Source organism: Vidua chalybeata, chromosome 8 (assembly GCF_026979565.1).
Source record: "Vidua chalybeata isolate OUT-0048 chromosome 8, bVidCha1 merged haplotype, whole genome shotgun sequence".
Classification (NCBI taxonomy): Eukaryota; Metazoa; Chordata; class Aves; order Passeriformes; family Viduidae; genus Vidua; species Vidua chalybeata.
Window position 1 is genome coordinate 26,510,713 of NC_071537.1, and position 14,646 is coordinate 26,525,358.

A 14,646-nucleotide genomic window follows, 5' to 3' on the forward strand; every position below is an offset into this window, starting at 1 on the left:
ATAATTAGATTTACTTCTCCTAATTCTTTGCACATGATCTTCTGATTTGCACTGCAGGCTTATCTACCTGCCACACTGCAGCCCAGCAGACAACACAGGACCAAATCTAGGTATTCTAGATAACATGTAACTTCTTCACAGGCCCTCTTGTAGGTATTTTAAATATGACCAATATATTGACATAATGTTCATTTAAAAATGAGCATTGTCTAAACCTGTTATTCTGACACTGATATATCCTAACCAACACTTGATACAAACATTGCTTCAAAATTAGAGAAAAAAAAGCCAAAAAACTCCTTCAATAGGATTGGTGCCTATCCCATCAAACATCTCCACCTGCAGGTGCCCCCACAGAGCCAGGAGCTGGGGTTGCTCTCACAATCACAGATCCCTGGTGACTGTCCCACTGCACTCACAACTCTGCTCAGAGCAGAGGGTTGGTAATCCAAGATATAGAAATAGAAAAATGAGATGGGAAGGGACACATAACACAATTATGGTTCCCATCTTTAGTTTCCTGAAGGAAACCCTATTCCATCAGCCTGACTCCAAAGGTGAAGAGTCAGTTCCCATCACCTGTCACAGCACGAAAAGAAGTCACCTTTGGCTAATCTCATCCTGGGGATAATCATGTTAGCTCCTCCTGACAGCTGCTGCAGATCTGAGAAGCAGGAGGAGCAGATGCAGCATGATGTGATCAGCCCAGCTCTTTATGAAAGCCACCTTCACTCCTGCGTGGTTGAAGCCATGCTCTGAGAAGGACCTTCCACTTTTCTGGGTATCCCACCTTCCCACAGCAATGGCAGCGCCTGGCTTTTGCTGCAGCATCCAAAACTTCGGAAGGAAATGGCATGATCTCCTTAAACTGCAAGATCCACCCGGCAGAGGATTTCTGAGTGCTTATCACATACCTTGGCTTGTCCCCGGACTTCCATCACCTAAGAAGTGTGATAATCCCCAAAACACACGCCCTAGTGTGTCTTATCTGCGGCAGAAATTACAGCGATGTATAAACAATGAGCTGTGCTTTCCACATGCTCGTGGATCTGGCGTGAATCCCAGGAGCCAACTCATGCCCTCTGCCGGGTCAGGCGTGGAAATCGCCTCTCTCCTTTCACCACTGCCAGCTCAAAGCCACGCCACAAGGTCATCTCCAAACACAGCTCATCAAGTATTTGCTGACTAGATACTTGGATTCATAGCTGGGAAATGGAAGGTCATTCAGCACCGTGCCTCCTCTCAAAACACAGTATTACTTGGAAGTAAGCTGCTGAATGTAGATTGTCAGTCCCAGACTGACAGCACAAAGCGGCAGAAAGCCAAGCAATGAGAAGGGAAAGCCACAGAACCCTGTCATAATTATATCTTCAGTTTCAGAAATTGCTTTGATGTTCTCTCAACAGGGGATAGCTTCCATTCCCTTCAGTCTTTGCTGGAGCTTTAGCAGAAATATTGGCTGTTTCTGTTAGATTTTTAGTTAGAAGTGGACTATAAGATTTCCTGCAGAAACCAGGGTGTCCTCCCTCAGCACCCATTTAGACTGTATGAAAAGAGATGAGTAAGAGCAGAACCAAACAGGTGCCTAAAAATACAGAAAATATTCCTTGGAAGAAGGTGAAGACACAGAGGTGCATTCAGGCTGTAGTTACAAAACAGTGCAAACCTCTAAAAGCCTGGCTGGCTCCTGCATTCAGCACCTTGTCTGAGGAGCCTGGCCATAGCTCAGCTTGCGATTTATTTTAGACTTCCAGGATAGAGCTGAGTGTGACAAGCTGGAGGAAGGTTCATTATCCTGTCTCTTCAGGCCAGTGGCCACTGGCATCACACACCTCACTGCAGCTTAGTCGGCTCTAAGCAGCCCAGACAGCAGCTGCCATTTGCTTTGTGCTCTTGCATAAATGCTGCAGATTTTACTCTGAAAACTGGGAACAAATAAAGATAGCTGATGGTGATACCCAGGCATCTGAGCAGACTACCCTTAATGGAAAAGAACTCTGCCAGGAAGAAATTTGTTTCTTATATTTTTAAGAGTTATGTTTTTGTTGTTGCTGCTCACCAAACAAATAATCATTTGAACAATATTAATCTCCTACTTTATAACCCATCTTCACGGAGATAATCCTAATGCATTACTGGAGTTACAATAGAAAGAAATAAGAAAAAAACAAAAGACAATGTCATAAGTGAATTAATATTTGACCCACTGATCATAAATCACAGTAGATACATGATCGGCGAGAGGAAGCTTTTATCAGGATCCTCATGAAGTGTTTAGAGAGTATAAAACTAGGACTTTCTCCTGGCAAGACACCTGTTGAAGCCAGTAACTTTAAGGTAGTTCCTAAGTGAGGAAAAATTCCTAAATGGTCTATCAAGCATGAAGATACCAACATTTGTCAAAGAAGGTTTTGGTTTTTTATGTCAAAAACACTGCCTTGTGCTCCTTAATTATTTTAAATAGTTCTACCACTACATACATACCATTACCCTATACATAATCTAGTGAAGATATGACATTTATTAAAACATTTTCTAAACATACAAAACTCCCATCAGAGTCTCAGACAAATCAGACAGCTAATGTTTGTGTGCAGAATTCAGTGTCAGATACACCAGCCCAGAACAACACTTGCTAAAGCAGCAAATCAGGGTTTATAGTGGTAAGTAATAGAGAATGAAGTTTGTATATCAAACCCTTTAAGAAAGAAGAGGAAACAATAAATAAGTGCACTCTGTCATCCTGAAGATGGAATTATTTTTTTTGGTATGCCCCAATAACTAAATTCCTTCTCACTTCAGAAAAACTTGGTTTTTTACATGAAAAAGGTGGCATCAGATATTTGTGAAAGGAATGAAAAGGCACAAGTCATTCCATAGTTCAAACATGAAAATATTTTTTCAAAAAAAAAAAAAAAAAAGCAGAAATGTTGTGTTGTCAATAACAATAAAAATACTCTCTAGAAAATAGAAATGAGTGTCAGTAAATAGAGGGAACCCCATTCCCTGCCAGGCTGCATCTCCTGTAACTGACATATGTGTAAAGTGAAATTAGACTCTATCAAATAATGCTTCTCCATCTGCTGACACTCTGCAATCATCTGTGTTCGCTTTCTCCCTTTTCCTTAAAAACCTCCTTAAAGGCCAGGCACTAGATAAAGACTTGTGGGGCTGAGCTGAAGAATAAAACGGTTTTTTTCCCCTAAAACACACGCTACCTTTGCACCCCCTACCGGCGAACAGCCAGGAGCAAACAGCCTGCAGAGTCTCACCACGGAGATCTTCCCCCCCATCACCCAAATATTACCACAGAGGAGCAGTTTTCATCTTAAATAGGTCATTTTTTCTAACCCGTCATATCCACTGGATTCTAGTCCGAATCTTTACTGACTTTAGTTGGAGCCAGCAAAAAGTTTACAAATAGGACTAATGCATAGTAAGAGAAGCACATGTAAATCCTTTATTTACCACATTCTTGCAAGGTAACTCAGGTTTTTTGTTTATTTGGGTCTTTTTTGGTTTGTGGAGGTTTTGGGGTGTGGGTTTTTTTTTGTTTTGTTTGTTTGGAGTTTTTTGTGGTTTGTTGTGGGCTTTGGGGTTTTTTTTTTTTTTTTTGTTTGTTTTTGGGTTTTTTTTTTTTTTTTTTTTTTTTTTTTTTTTTTTTGTAAGGAAGGAGTCCCCTTGTGCTGAGTAGAAAGGCCATTTAAAAAAAAAAAAAAAAAAAAAAAAAGCGCTCTAGTAGCAATATATCACTAAATAATATGTCCAGAGGACAAACAGTTGCTAGCTTGTGAAAATCAGACCTTTGCTATCGATACACAGAAATGGCTGTGGCAGATCTTCTGTTGTGAGGCTGGCAAGCCCTTTTCCAGAACCTTCATTCCCTAAGGTAAGCAGCAGATCACAATATAATAATATTTTTGTTCTTATCTTCATTATATTTTACTAATATAAACAATAACCCAAGGAAAAATTTTCATGTTACTTGGTATAAAAATGTGTTTCAATAAAATTATCCAAGAAAGCCACCAAAGAAGTTAGGTATTTGTCAATATTTGTGAATATTGTGAATATTTGTGAATCCCAGTTTATCAAAGGCAGCAATACACCTTTTAAGAGCAGCTCTGTTGTTGCATTTACAACCAGGAGGTGGCATTGAATGGCCACAAATCTGCTCCCAGTGTCCTTAACTGCTGCCTGCCAGAGCCGAGCAGGGAAGGGTCCCGTGCGATTCACACAGTAAACATGAAATTTAGGTTACCACTCGTATAAACTCCCTGGAATTAGAGCGATGTAGTCATTAACTAATTCATGTTGCAGTAGCAAGAAAAAATACTTTATTTCCTCTCTCCTGTCTCTTGTGCGACCAACCCATGGCATATCTGCTCTGGCTTTTTTTGAAGCCCAGTGAAACCCCAGGTCTCAGAAGGACCCCACACCCGTTAGCGTGTGCACTATGTGCAATACTCTCACGTGGAGCAGGATCTCAAAAGCTCGGGAGAATTTCAGAGGAACGGGTTCCCATGATCCTTACCATTTATTCACATCATCTCCAACAATAAAGGTCCCACTGGAGAAAGCGGGAGTGTGGCTGAATCCTCAGCTGGTTTCCAGCAATTCTGAAAGGCACGCTGCCACCTTGCCTCTCCTACAGCGTTTCTGTGTAACTCCGGGGATGCACTCTATCGGTGGCCCAGGCAGCAGCTTGCCAGGTTTTACTTTGGACAAAGTCCTCCCAGGAGCTGGTGCACAGACAGGAGTCCTGCCCGAGCGCAAGGGAAAGCTGCCCAGCGCAACTGGGGTAAGCATCTCACGTGGTTGTAGCCTCGGGGAAAAAAAAAAAAAAAATCCACACGTGCCCACCGACGCCAAAGAGAACCTCCGAGCCCCGGGTTTCCCGCAGCGCTTCAGCGGAGCAGCAGCCCGATTCCCTCCCGCACCGCTCCCCTCAGTCCCGGGGGGGGGCACACCCTGCGGCCAGCGCTGCTCTGCTCTGTCACGGCTGCAGAAGAGCTGTCCCTCGCCATGGAAAAAGCCGAGGTTCAGGGGGTGCCGGGAGCAGCCAGTGAAGGCGCTGCTCCGGAGCTGCCCGCAGGAGCGGCGCGGGGGACGCGCACAGCACGGGCTGCCCGGCTCCAGGCTGCCCCTCGGCACAATGGCAGGCTCTCCAAAAGGACTGCAGCAAACAGCAGAGCGGGGACAGGGGAGCCAGGGCCCTGCTCCCCTTGGCCTGCCACATCCCCTCATCAAGTTGCAGTCCTGCCATCTCTTTGAAGGAAAGGGCTTTGCTGTCACAGGGCCAGCTGTCAATCAATCACACTAACAGCATGCGCTGCCAGGAACAGTTGCTGTCTCACCACAGGCTGGTATGCTGACAGAAAAGTACTTAGTTTTTACTTTGTTTCTAACTTTTTTTTTTACTAAGACAGCTTAACATAGCTGTTTCATTTACCCTTTTTAAGGAGTTGATTACTCCTTTACAGTGAAGCCTTCTCTTATTTAGTCTAGTGTTATCCCCAGCCCATCAAAAAGAACACATTTGGGAGAAGAAAATACCATTTACTAAAACAGTACAACAGAAGAAAAAAAAAAACAGGCATTCAAAACTGCAGAATGGAAGGATCAACTATTCATGATATTCCAACTGTACTACAGGATAAGGTGACAAGGTGAATACTGGGATTTCCTTTTTTCTGTAATCATTTACATGCAAATGCAAAAGGAGACTCTTGCAAGGAACAACCCAGTTATTGGAATCATTCTGTTTCTACACAGAGTAAGTAGCAATTATCTCAATGAGCTTTGACCTTACCTCAAAGCTTATGTGTAGCTTTGCTTAGGAAAGAAAAATATTAAATATATTTTATTCCTGCATTTCAGATAAACAATTCAGAGGTTTCTGAGTTTTTAGACATTTCTTTGTTTTGAAGAGAAGGTGCTCCAATGATGGACATGTAAAGAAGAGAGCAGCTTTGTCAATTCTCATGGCATCCCAGACAAAATGAATATATGCATGCAGAGGGAAAGCAGAGAAATAAAATTCAGGGTTGGAAGAAACCTTGCCATTTGGGCTGCCAGTCATCTGGATCAGCAGAGCCTCCTGACAGCCTACAAATCTGCATTTCCTTTTCCTGGGGCTTGGTAGTTGAAGGACAGAGAGGACAGGCTGAGACCAGCTCCCAGCATGACATGAGCTAGATGTGGTCCTGAGTCACACCTGGATGTACAATATAAACATGGCACAACACAAACGTGTGTTCTGGGGGGTGCTTAGGTGCAAGCCCTGTTATTGCTGCCTCAGAAAACATAAGGCAGGGAAAGGCTGGGAGTGAACAGGCAGTGGCAGGTCGATCCAATCAAAAGCACAGTGATGCTCAGTTTGTAGCACATGAAACTGCTGAAAGATTGAGTGCTCAGAGAGACTGAGGGAAATGCAAACAGGGCCCCCGGAGGGGACCCATTTTTCAGCAGGTCATGAGCAAGCCAATAATGATTTCCACTTCATTTGTATGTGTGCTAAACATACTTGGCATTACTTCAGAGACTGGGGTCAAAAGTTCGATGATTGCTAAAGGCATTGTGCTAGAAGATGCAGCTGGATAGCTGCTAGGGGAGGGTAAAAGCCGGGTTTGCAATAACCCTTACCCCTGCATTAGCCTGGTGGGGTTTCCCAATTGAGATCCATTATATATGCAACTGGCACACTGAAAAATGGCCACAAAGTTTGTATTGCATGGTACCTCACTGCCATGATACTTCAAAACAGCAAGCAGAAAGCAGAGCAACTCGGGCCAGCATTCCTTTTGCATATCTCAATAGCCTTTCTATGCTCCTGTCTCCTGGGCCAGCAAGAACCTTTCTTTGCTCCTGACTCTCTTCGGCATGTTCACCAAAAACATATCTAAGCACAACATACACAAAAATCAAGTCATGCACACATAAGCTGAGGGAGCAGCTCCCTCAAACAACCATTGCCACAGCCCCCTGGCAATTGAGGACACTGCACCATGAGCTGCTCACTGCTGGCTTTGCTGTAATGCAGCAGCAGAGTCAGGCCCAGCACTACCTGATGTGCCTTGAGCCAAGGGACACACTTAGCAAGAAAAAGGCTGGCCAGCCAATAACTTAATTTCTTGGAAACACCATCAGCATTTAGCCTCACTCTCTAGGCTTTGGTGGTCTGGTGGACTCACAGTGTCAACATCACATGCTCAGAGATACACGGTGGAGTTTCTCCCCATCTCCAGAGAACTCCATGACCTCCTTATGCTGCTCCTTATGGTCCCAGTAGCACTTCACTGTGCTGCCTGGTGATGAGTGGAAAAGAAAACTATTTGCAAACACAAGTTTCTCTGCCTGAAGATGATAAAGCTACAGGAAAAAAAAAAAAAAAAAAAAAAAAAAAAAAAAGAGGGTCAAGTACACAAACACAATGATGCAAGTGCCCCTTTCCACCAGCTCTCCATTTCTTCTTGACTCCCTTGCCTTTCTCTGAAACATACCTGAGTTTCAGCACACAATTTGACTTTCTTTGCATTGAACTGAAGAAAAGGAGGAGATTTACATTGGTCCCAGGTATATTGCATTGACTGTGTTTTCCAGGCACAAGTAGCCCCATGGAAAAGAAAACTTCCAAGGAAACAACAAGCAGACTCAAGGGAAATGGAGGAGCAGAGGCTTCCATTAACTCACACAGGGCATGGCTGAACTGGAGTCAGGTACTGAATATTGGCTGGGGAAGATAGAGGCTCATTTTTCAAAGACCCCTGTGCAACTGTCTTGAACGTGACTAGGAGCTTGCAATGCTTGCTCTAAGACTGTAAGCCTCATAGACATGCATTGTCAATTTGACTTTTCACAAGGTGGGGAGGAGTAAAGAAAACAAACCCATCTCTTTTTTTAGCAACTCTCCTCTGCCTTTTTCGTAATTAAATTCACCATAATGACCACTGTACTAAATCTAATAAGAAGTCCGAGTTTCTGGTTTCCATTGGCAGCCATTTGCACAGCTCAATTTAGGCATGAGCATAAGAACAGCGTTGTAAGGCAACCTTCTTGAGTCAGTAAGTGAGAAGAAAAGCTTACCTAGAAAGTATTAAATCACTAAAATTGATTGCACCCTATTGCTTATGCTCTGATTCCACTGGCAGGAAGGCTCTGAGCTGGCTTATTTACACATGCACTAGTGAGCTCATTCACACACAGCTGCTTTCCACCTCAGAGCAATAAAAATTAATAATAAAAATAATTAAACCTCATCAGCCTTCAAGCATTTGGAAACCCCAGAGCCCCATTGCCAGATCCTCTGAAAATGCATCAGCCTTCCCATGAGGGAGACTGGGGCTCAATTCCTGCAGGGACTGGCTGCCAGAACTACCATGGCGCCTGGTCGTCACACTCCAGCAACAGATTATTCCATGCTATCGACCCTCCTGCTCTGGGTTAATTCTTTTAATTGTCTCACCACATCTTTCCCCATTAGGCTGATGTAACTTGTTTAAGCATACACAGATTGATTTATGACAGCACTAGGGATGTTAATCTGATGCCTGCTCTCCAGTTAATGCACGCACGGTGAGAGATGCAGGACAGCAGTTTCCCATATGGGAGCTCCAGCCTTTTGCCTTGAAATCAAAGGCAGCTTCCCAGTGAGAGGAGAATTATAGCACTCCAAGCACAGTAGTTTCCACTGGTGTTATGGGTAAGGCAAGGTCACTGCATCCTGCTCTCAATTCTCAAGTGCCATCTTCTTTAAATATACAGCAATCAAGGAAATGGAAAATCTCTTTAAAAATTCACTGTTAGGAAAATATTGGAGCCCACTGAATTACTAAAATCTTGTCAGGAGGTAAAGAGTTCCCTTCAAATGCAATTTGTCTCCAATTAGAATCAGTTTCCTTCACAGTGTATGTTCAACATCCTTTAGCTCATTGCTGTATGTTCCCTGCATTTCGCTTTTACTCGAGGGATGTGCACACAGTACAGAAACCTGCAGAGAGCAGCCTTCTCTTCCACACATACAGTTTGGGTCATGAAATACACATAATACATAATGCTTATATAGTATGAGTTGAAAAACAGTTCTCAACAGTACCAAAAAAAATTCACAAAGCTCTGGGAAAAAAATAGGATACTCCACAGAACCAAAGTGCTTTTGGTTCTGTGGCATGTTCACAATTAAAACAATTGGGTACATTAAAAAAACAATTAAGTTAATCTGCAGGTGCTATCATCTAACTGAAAGACAAAAAAAAACTTGCCCTATAATTTTGTGTTTCCAGGACAAAAAAAAAAAACAAAAAAAAAAACAAAAAAAAAACCAAGTAAACAAAACAACCAAACAAAAAAACTCCCAACACACCCACTGTGCCAAACTGCTTAAGAGAACTGCAATTTTGCTTCTGAATCTATTCTACATAACCAAGCATTCTTTGGGATTACAACTGGGACACCACCAGTCCCATCTCATTTTGACAGCAAAGCCCATGCATTTTCCCACCCCAAGAGGGCTCAGAGCAGGAGCTCTCCCAGGTATTCCTCCTGCTGCCCAGTTGGTCCTGCCTAGGTTAGTAGTAAATGGACTTCAGCTCCTTAGATTTTTAAATCCTCCAGAGAACTTTCAGTACAATTTCTAAACTTACTAGATGTGCTGTCAAATCACACCACTTTTTATGAAGTTTATTCCACTTATGATCTACTTTGCAGTTTGGAGGGCATAGACATGCTCAGGCTGAGACACAAACACTAATTCCATGTGATTCCAGCCCCAGCAGGGAAGCAACAGGTGGTGTTCCACCCCTGAGAGCCAGTCAGTGCAGACCAGATTTCTAATGCCAGGCACCTCACTCTTGCAGCAACTCCTGAGAACAGCCTTTGTGCTAAGAACAACTTACAACATTTTCAAACAAAACAAGAGACAACTGTACAAGTCCCAGCACACACCACAGTTGGGACAGCCACCACACACAGAGCATCCCCATACAGTTTCAGAAGGCTTTAGGCATTCACCCATACAGAGCAACACCATACCCCATCAGAAGGCTTCAGCTGCCTGCCCACACAGAGTTTCACCATGTCACTTCAGAAGGCTGCAAGCATCTGTCCTGCTTGTTCTTTTAGCCCAGCCTTTTATCCCCTCATGTCCATGCAGTGCACCTGTGTGCCCTCTGTTCCCTTTGGTGGTTGCTCAGTGCCCCTGGGCACTCCATGGCTCATTGCTGTCAGTGCTGCTCACCTGCTCCTCACAGCTGTGCCCACTGGGGATGAGGCTCAGCCACAGCCCCACTCCCAATCACCACACTCTGTGTGCCTACATACAAGTACCTTCAGATGGTTCATGAACCTAATGTGTTATTAAGTACAGGCTATTATTCAACTTTATTCAAAAATAGCAAAGGCTGCTTTGATAGATCTAAAAGCACCAGCAGGAGTCACTGCCCTTTGTACCTTGCAAAGAAGAGCCCCCAGCTGACAAAGGCCACATATGGACTATATACTGCTCTGAAGCTGCAGTGGAAACAGCAGATACAGTGAAAAAAGCACCATAAAAATCACTTACTTCAGTCTTCTGCCTCTACTGAGAACCATTTCCAAGCCTTCACTCCAACAGCAGTTCCACAGTGACACCAGTGGCTCATGCTATCCCAAGACCAGCCTCAGGCTAGCAGGCTAGGAATCAGTCTTATAACCTCCTGAGGTGGAAAGCATGATGCACCCCTGATTCCCCTTCCTAAATTTGTGTGAATACTAATCCCACACACCTATAAGGACCTTCAAGGTGGCTTCAGTCTCCACTGGCTTTATCTATGCTGTAGAAAGGAGCATTTTTTCCACTTCTTTATAAGCACTTTGCTTTGAAACACCACAGCTATTCAAAATGTTAAGGCACAGGATGAAAGCTACAGAAGCATAACATCTTATGAACTAAAGAGTGCACTGGGAAGAGATGGGCAAGTCTGATGGCAGAAGCTGCCACAGACAAACCTAACATACAACATATGGACATGAGTAAATATCTAAGGTTTAGATATTTAGATGCATTAGATGTACATGAGTAATTATCTAGGTTTATTATTTCTGATTTCCTTAGGTCAAATGGGAAAGTAGGACCCACTACAACTTTATGTTGTTTGTCTCCTGACACCAATACCTAGTTCATACTTGGAATTTTCTCCTTGGCAATAATTTTGTAGAAAGGCGTTACAAAATTGCCAGATAGCTGAGCTTTTCCTGATAGTTAAATTTTACCTAAACAGTTAGAAGATGCAAGCTGACTTGTATCCTGTCACTGGGATATGTCACTTACAATTTATCTTTCAAATGTATATTTAATTATTTCCCAAGATATTTGCTTCCCCATTTAACTAAAACATTCATATTCAATTCGTTCTGCTTTGGACAAATGAATGTCTTTGCAGATTACCAATCCAAAATATCTGGCAGGTTTTTTGATATATCTTTCTTCTGTAGTCAGCATGAGGAGAATGTCCAGCATGATGGAAATGCACATTTGAACAGTCAGCAAACCAAATTGCCAATCTGACACCACTTTTAAAGCCCAAGAAACTATTTGTGAGCATGTGGAAGATGTGTTTCCTGCTATCACAGTTCTGAAAGGCTGTTAAGCAATGAGGAATTTCATTTGGACTGCAGCAAAGCCCCAGAAGTTGAGCAGAGATGAGTAGCTAGTGGAGAAGGATGTTAAAAATCAGGAGCATCCAAACATTAAATTCAGCTCCTGTTCCCTGCAAAATTGGATCAGAAATGAACTTGAGGAGTCTTGGAGCAAGGACAGATTCTGTATTTTTACAACTGAAAAGATGAAAACCAGGATAACTTTGGGGAGAAAATATACTTTTGTGGTGGGTTGGCGAACATTTTGACAGCCTTCCGCAAAAGAGCAAAGACATGACAGGATAAAAATGGTGTTCAAGGACCAGGAAGAGAAGCAGTCATTAGGAGGAACAGCATCCTCCCAGATTTTATAGCTTCTTCTTGCATCTCAAAGACCAATGCCACTTGTCATCCTCGTGTAGTCTGGGACTAACACAACAAATGTTTGAAGGATTTAAAGAAGAGAAAAAAGTGGTTTGAGGTGTTGTACACAGTAGACATAGGCTTAGCAGGAACAAAACAGGAAAAGAAATTTCAGACTGAACATCAGGAGACTATTCAAGCCCTGAATTTTATTGGACAGATAAGTATTCTCCAAGAGGGAAAGTGGAAATTTCATTCACTGAGCTATTTACATATTCATAAATTACTTTGTCATAGGGAATACCCTGTACTTTTAGAGTTGGAAGACACACCATCATTTACTAGTTTTCTTTTAACTGTAAATGAAGAACTGTCTATTACAACTATCAAGAACATCAGCTATTGCTAGAACTGACATAAGCTTAGACACAAATCCTTGAATTGTTTTTTCTCTTATTTTCCCTATCTTCAGCTATTTTTCCTTCCTCTCTAAGCACTATTTCCAAAGAGTGAAGCAGCATGAAGTATGGGTGTAAGATTAATTAAAAAAAAACACCCTGATCATTTTACCATTCCTCGAAGTATGACAACCATTAATAAAAAGCAGTTTTGCCTATTGAACAAAGCTTTTACAGAAGTGGAAGGGCACATGTTCATGTACAGTCTCCATCCCGCATTACACCTGCATCAGACAAGAACTTTTGACAGAGTTACAAGACACACGGTCTCCCCAGAAGGCTGTGGCCAATCCTGCTAATCACAAAAGTACCAACGGTTGGAGGGGCTAAGTCTTGTCCAGCCAGAACTGCCAACCAGCCCAGCTGGAACCCAAAGCAGGACCAGGGGCACCAAGCCCTGCCCGGCCCAGTGCCACCTCATGGCACCACAAGCCACTGGCAGGACTCCCTCTTTCCTCTGCTCTCCAAAGCTCCCCTGTGTGCTTCATGTGCTTCTCTCTGTACTGTGTGTCCATCTGCCTTGGCAACAAAGGTTTCAGAGCCCAACAGGAAGAGCAGGAACCTCAGCTACTACTGCCATACAGCAGTATGTTAATGGATAATGCAAAATACCCATTGTTTTCTCGATCACTACATTCATGACAATAACTTATTGGCTGCCATTTGACAGCCTGACCATTTTCTGCATTTCACAAAAATGCATTTGAAATTAAGTTGTTGAAAATGGACCTTACCTTCAATCTCTTCCATTTTCCTCTATCACACTTCTAAAGATTATAACATACTTGTCAAAGTAGGTGAGCCTCTCCTATTTGACAGAATCAGATTAGCAGGTCTTCTCATCAAAAAAGGAACACATAATTAGTTCAGTCCTAAGTGCTAAAATGTATTGCCATATCCTGAAGAGGGCAAGCTCTCTACTGCAGACATTAAGTACTCAGGCTATTAGGACTATTAATATTTTGCAGACCTGGAGGACTCTTAACTCTCTGACTCATTGTTTTTGGACACCTCATAGCAAAACTTTTTCTCCTGTGAAAGAAAGGCTCCTAGGGATGCACAATTAACTCAGTTCCATTCCTGAGAGCAGAGTGCATCACAGCAGTTGTTGCTTCTCTCTCTCTCTTTCTGTAAAATTGCCCTGATACAGCATCAGAAACAACTGTCATTTCAAAGCACAAGGACTATCAATTCAGTAGGTAGCAGGACAAGCAAGAGCAGACTGTACACAAGTAATTTTATCTGTTTAACTACTTATATATTTATTTTGATGTTTGGAGAGAAACCTCTCTGATTTTTCCAAAATTCCCAATGTAGGTAGGTTTTCCATTTTAAACTGAGTGTGAGAAATGTGATCAACTGGTCATACTAAACCCCACTTCACCCTTACATTCAATTTAAACTGATACCATCATCAGATATAAAGGTTTATATGCTCACACATGTTATACATTTTCTAGGATTTTGTCTGAAATCTTGAAGATCCTAAGTATAGTTTCTCTTCCTGGGCCATGGGCTCTTTTGGATTCAATAATAAAATCCTTTTTATTACCCAACAGTCATCCTGAGCTATTTTTCCTACATCTACAGCCTCTAGAACAAAGAAAGTGGTAAAAGTCTTGGTGCAGTCATCCCTGTTCTTTATACAGATCCAAAATCTTCTCTATCTCCTTGATATTAACAGTGGTTTTCCAAACCTACATGTTCTGCACTGGAGGACAAATGAAGTACATCACCTCCTCCACATTCCTTGTCTCAAACTAAATAATTGTCACATCTCTGGGCTTTGGGATAAAAGCACAAAATTTTAAGTCATCTCATTTCACCTTAAAGTGCCTTCCCAAATATAATTATAAATTTCTAAGCCAAACACCAGGGAGACCTTTTTTAAGTTTAATTTACTGTGGGCCCATCAACTTTGACCACACTCGAAGGTACATTTTCTCCCCATTAGTTCTGTCTAGTGAAAGAAGCTCACGTAGCGATGACGCATCTCTTGCAGATAAGGGTATCCGCTGATTTGATTTACTAAGGAAGCTAAATTTATTATGCAACATTTTACAAGTATAATTCTGCTTTCTCTTGATGGTAATAAATTCGATATCAACTCCCACGAGACAAGAGAACCAGTCCTTTTATTATCCAGACATGACCCCCAGAGCCAGATTCCATTTTAGAGACGGGAAATGACCATATCTCTGATTAAAAGGGA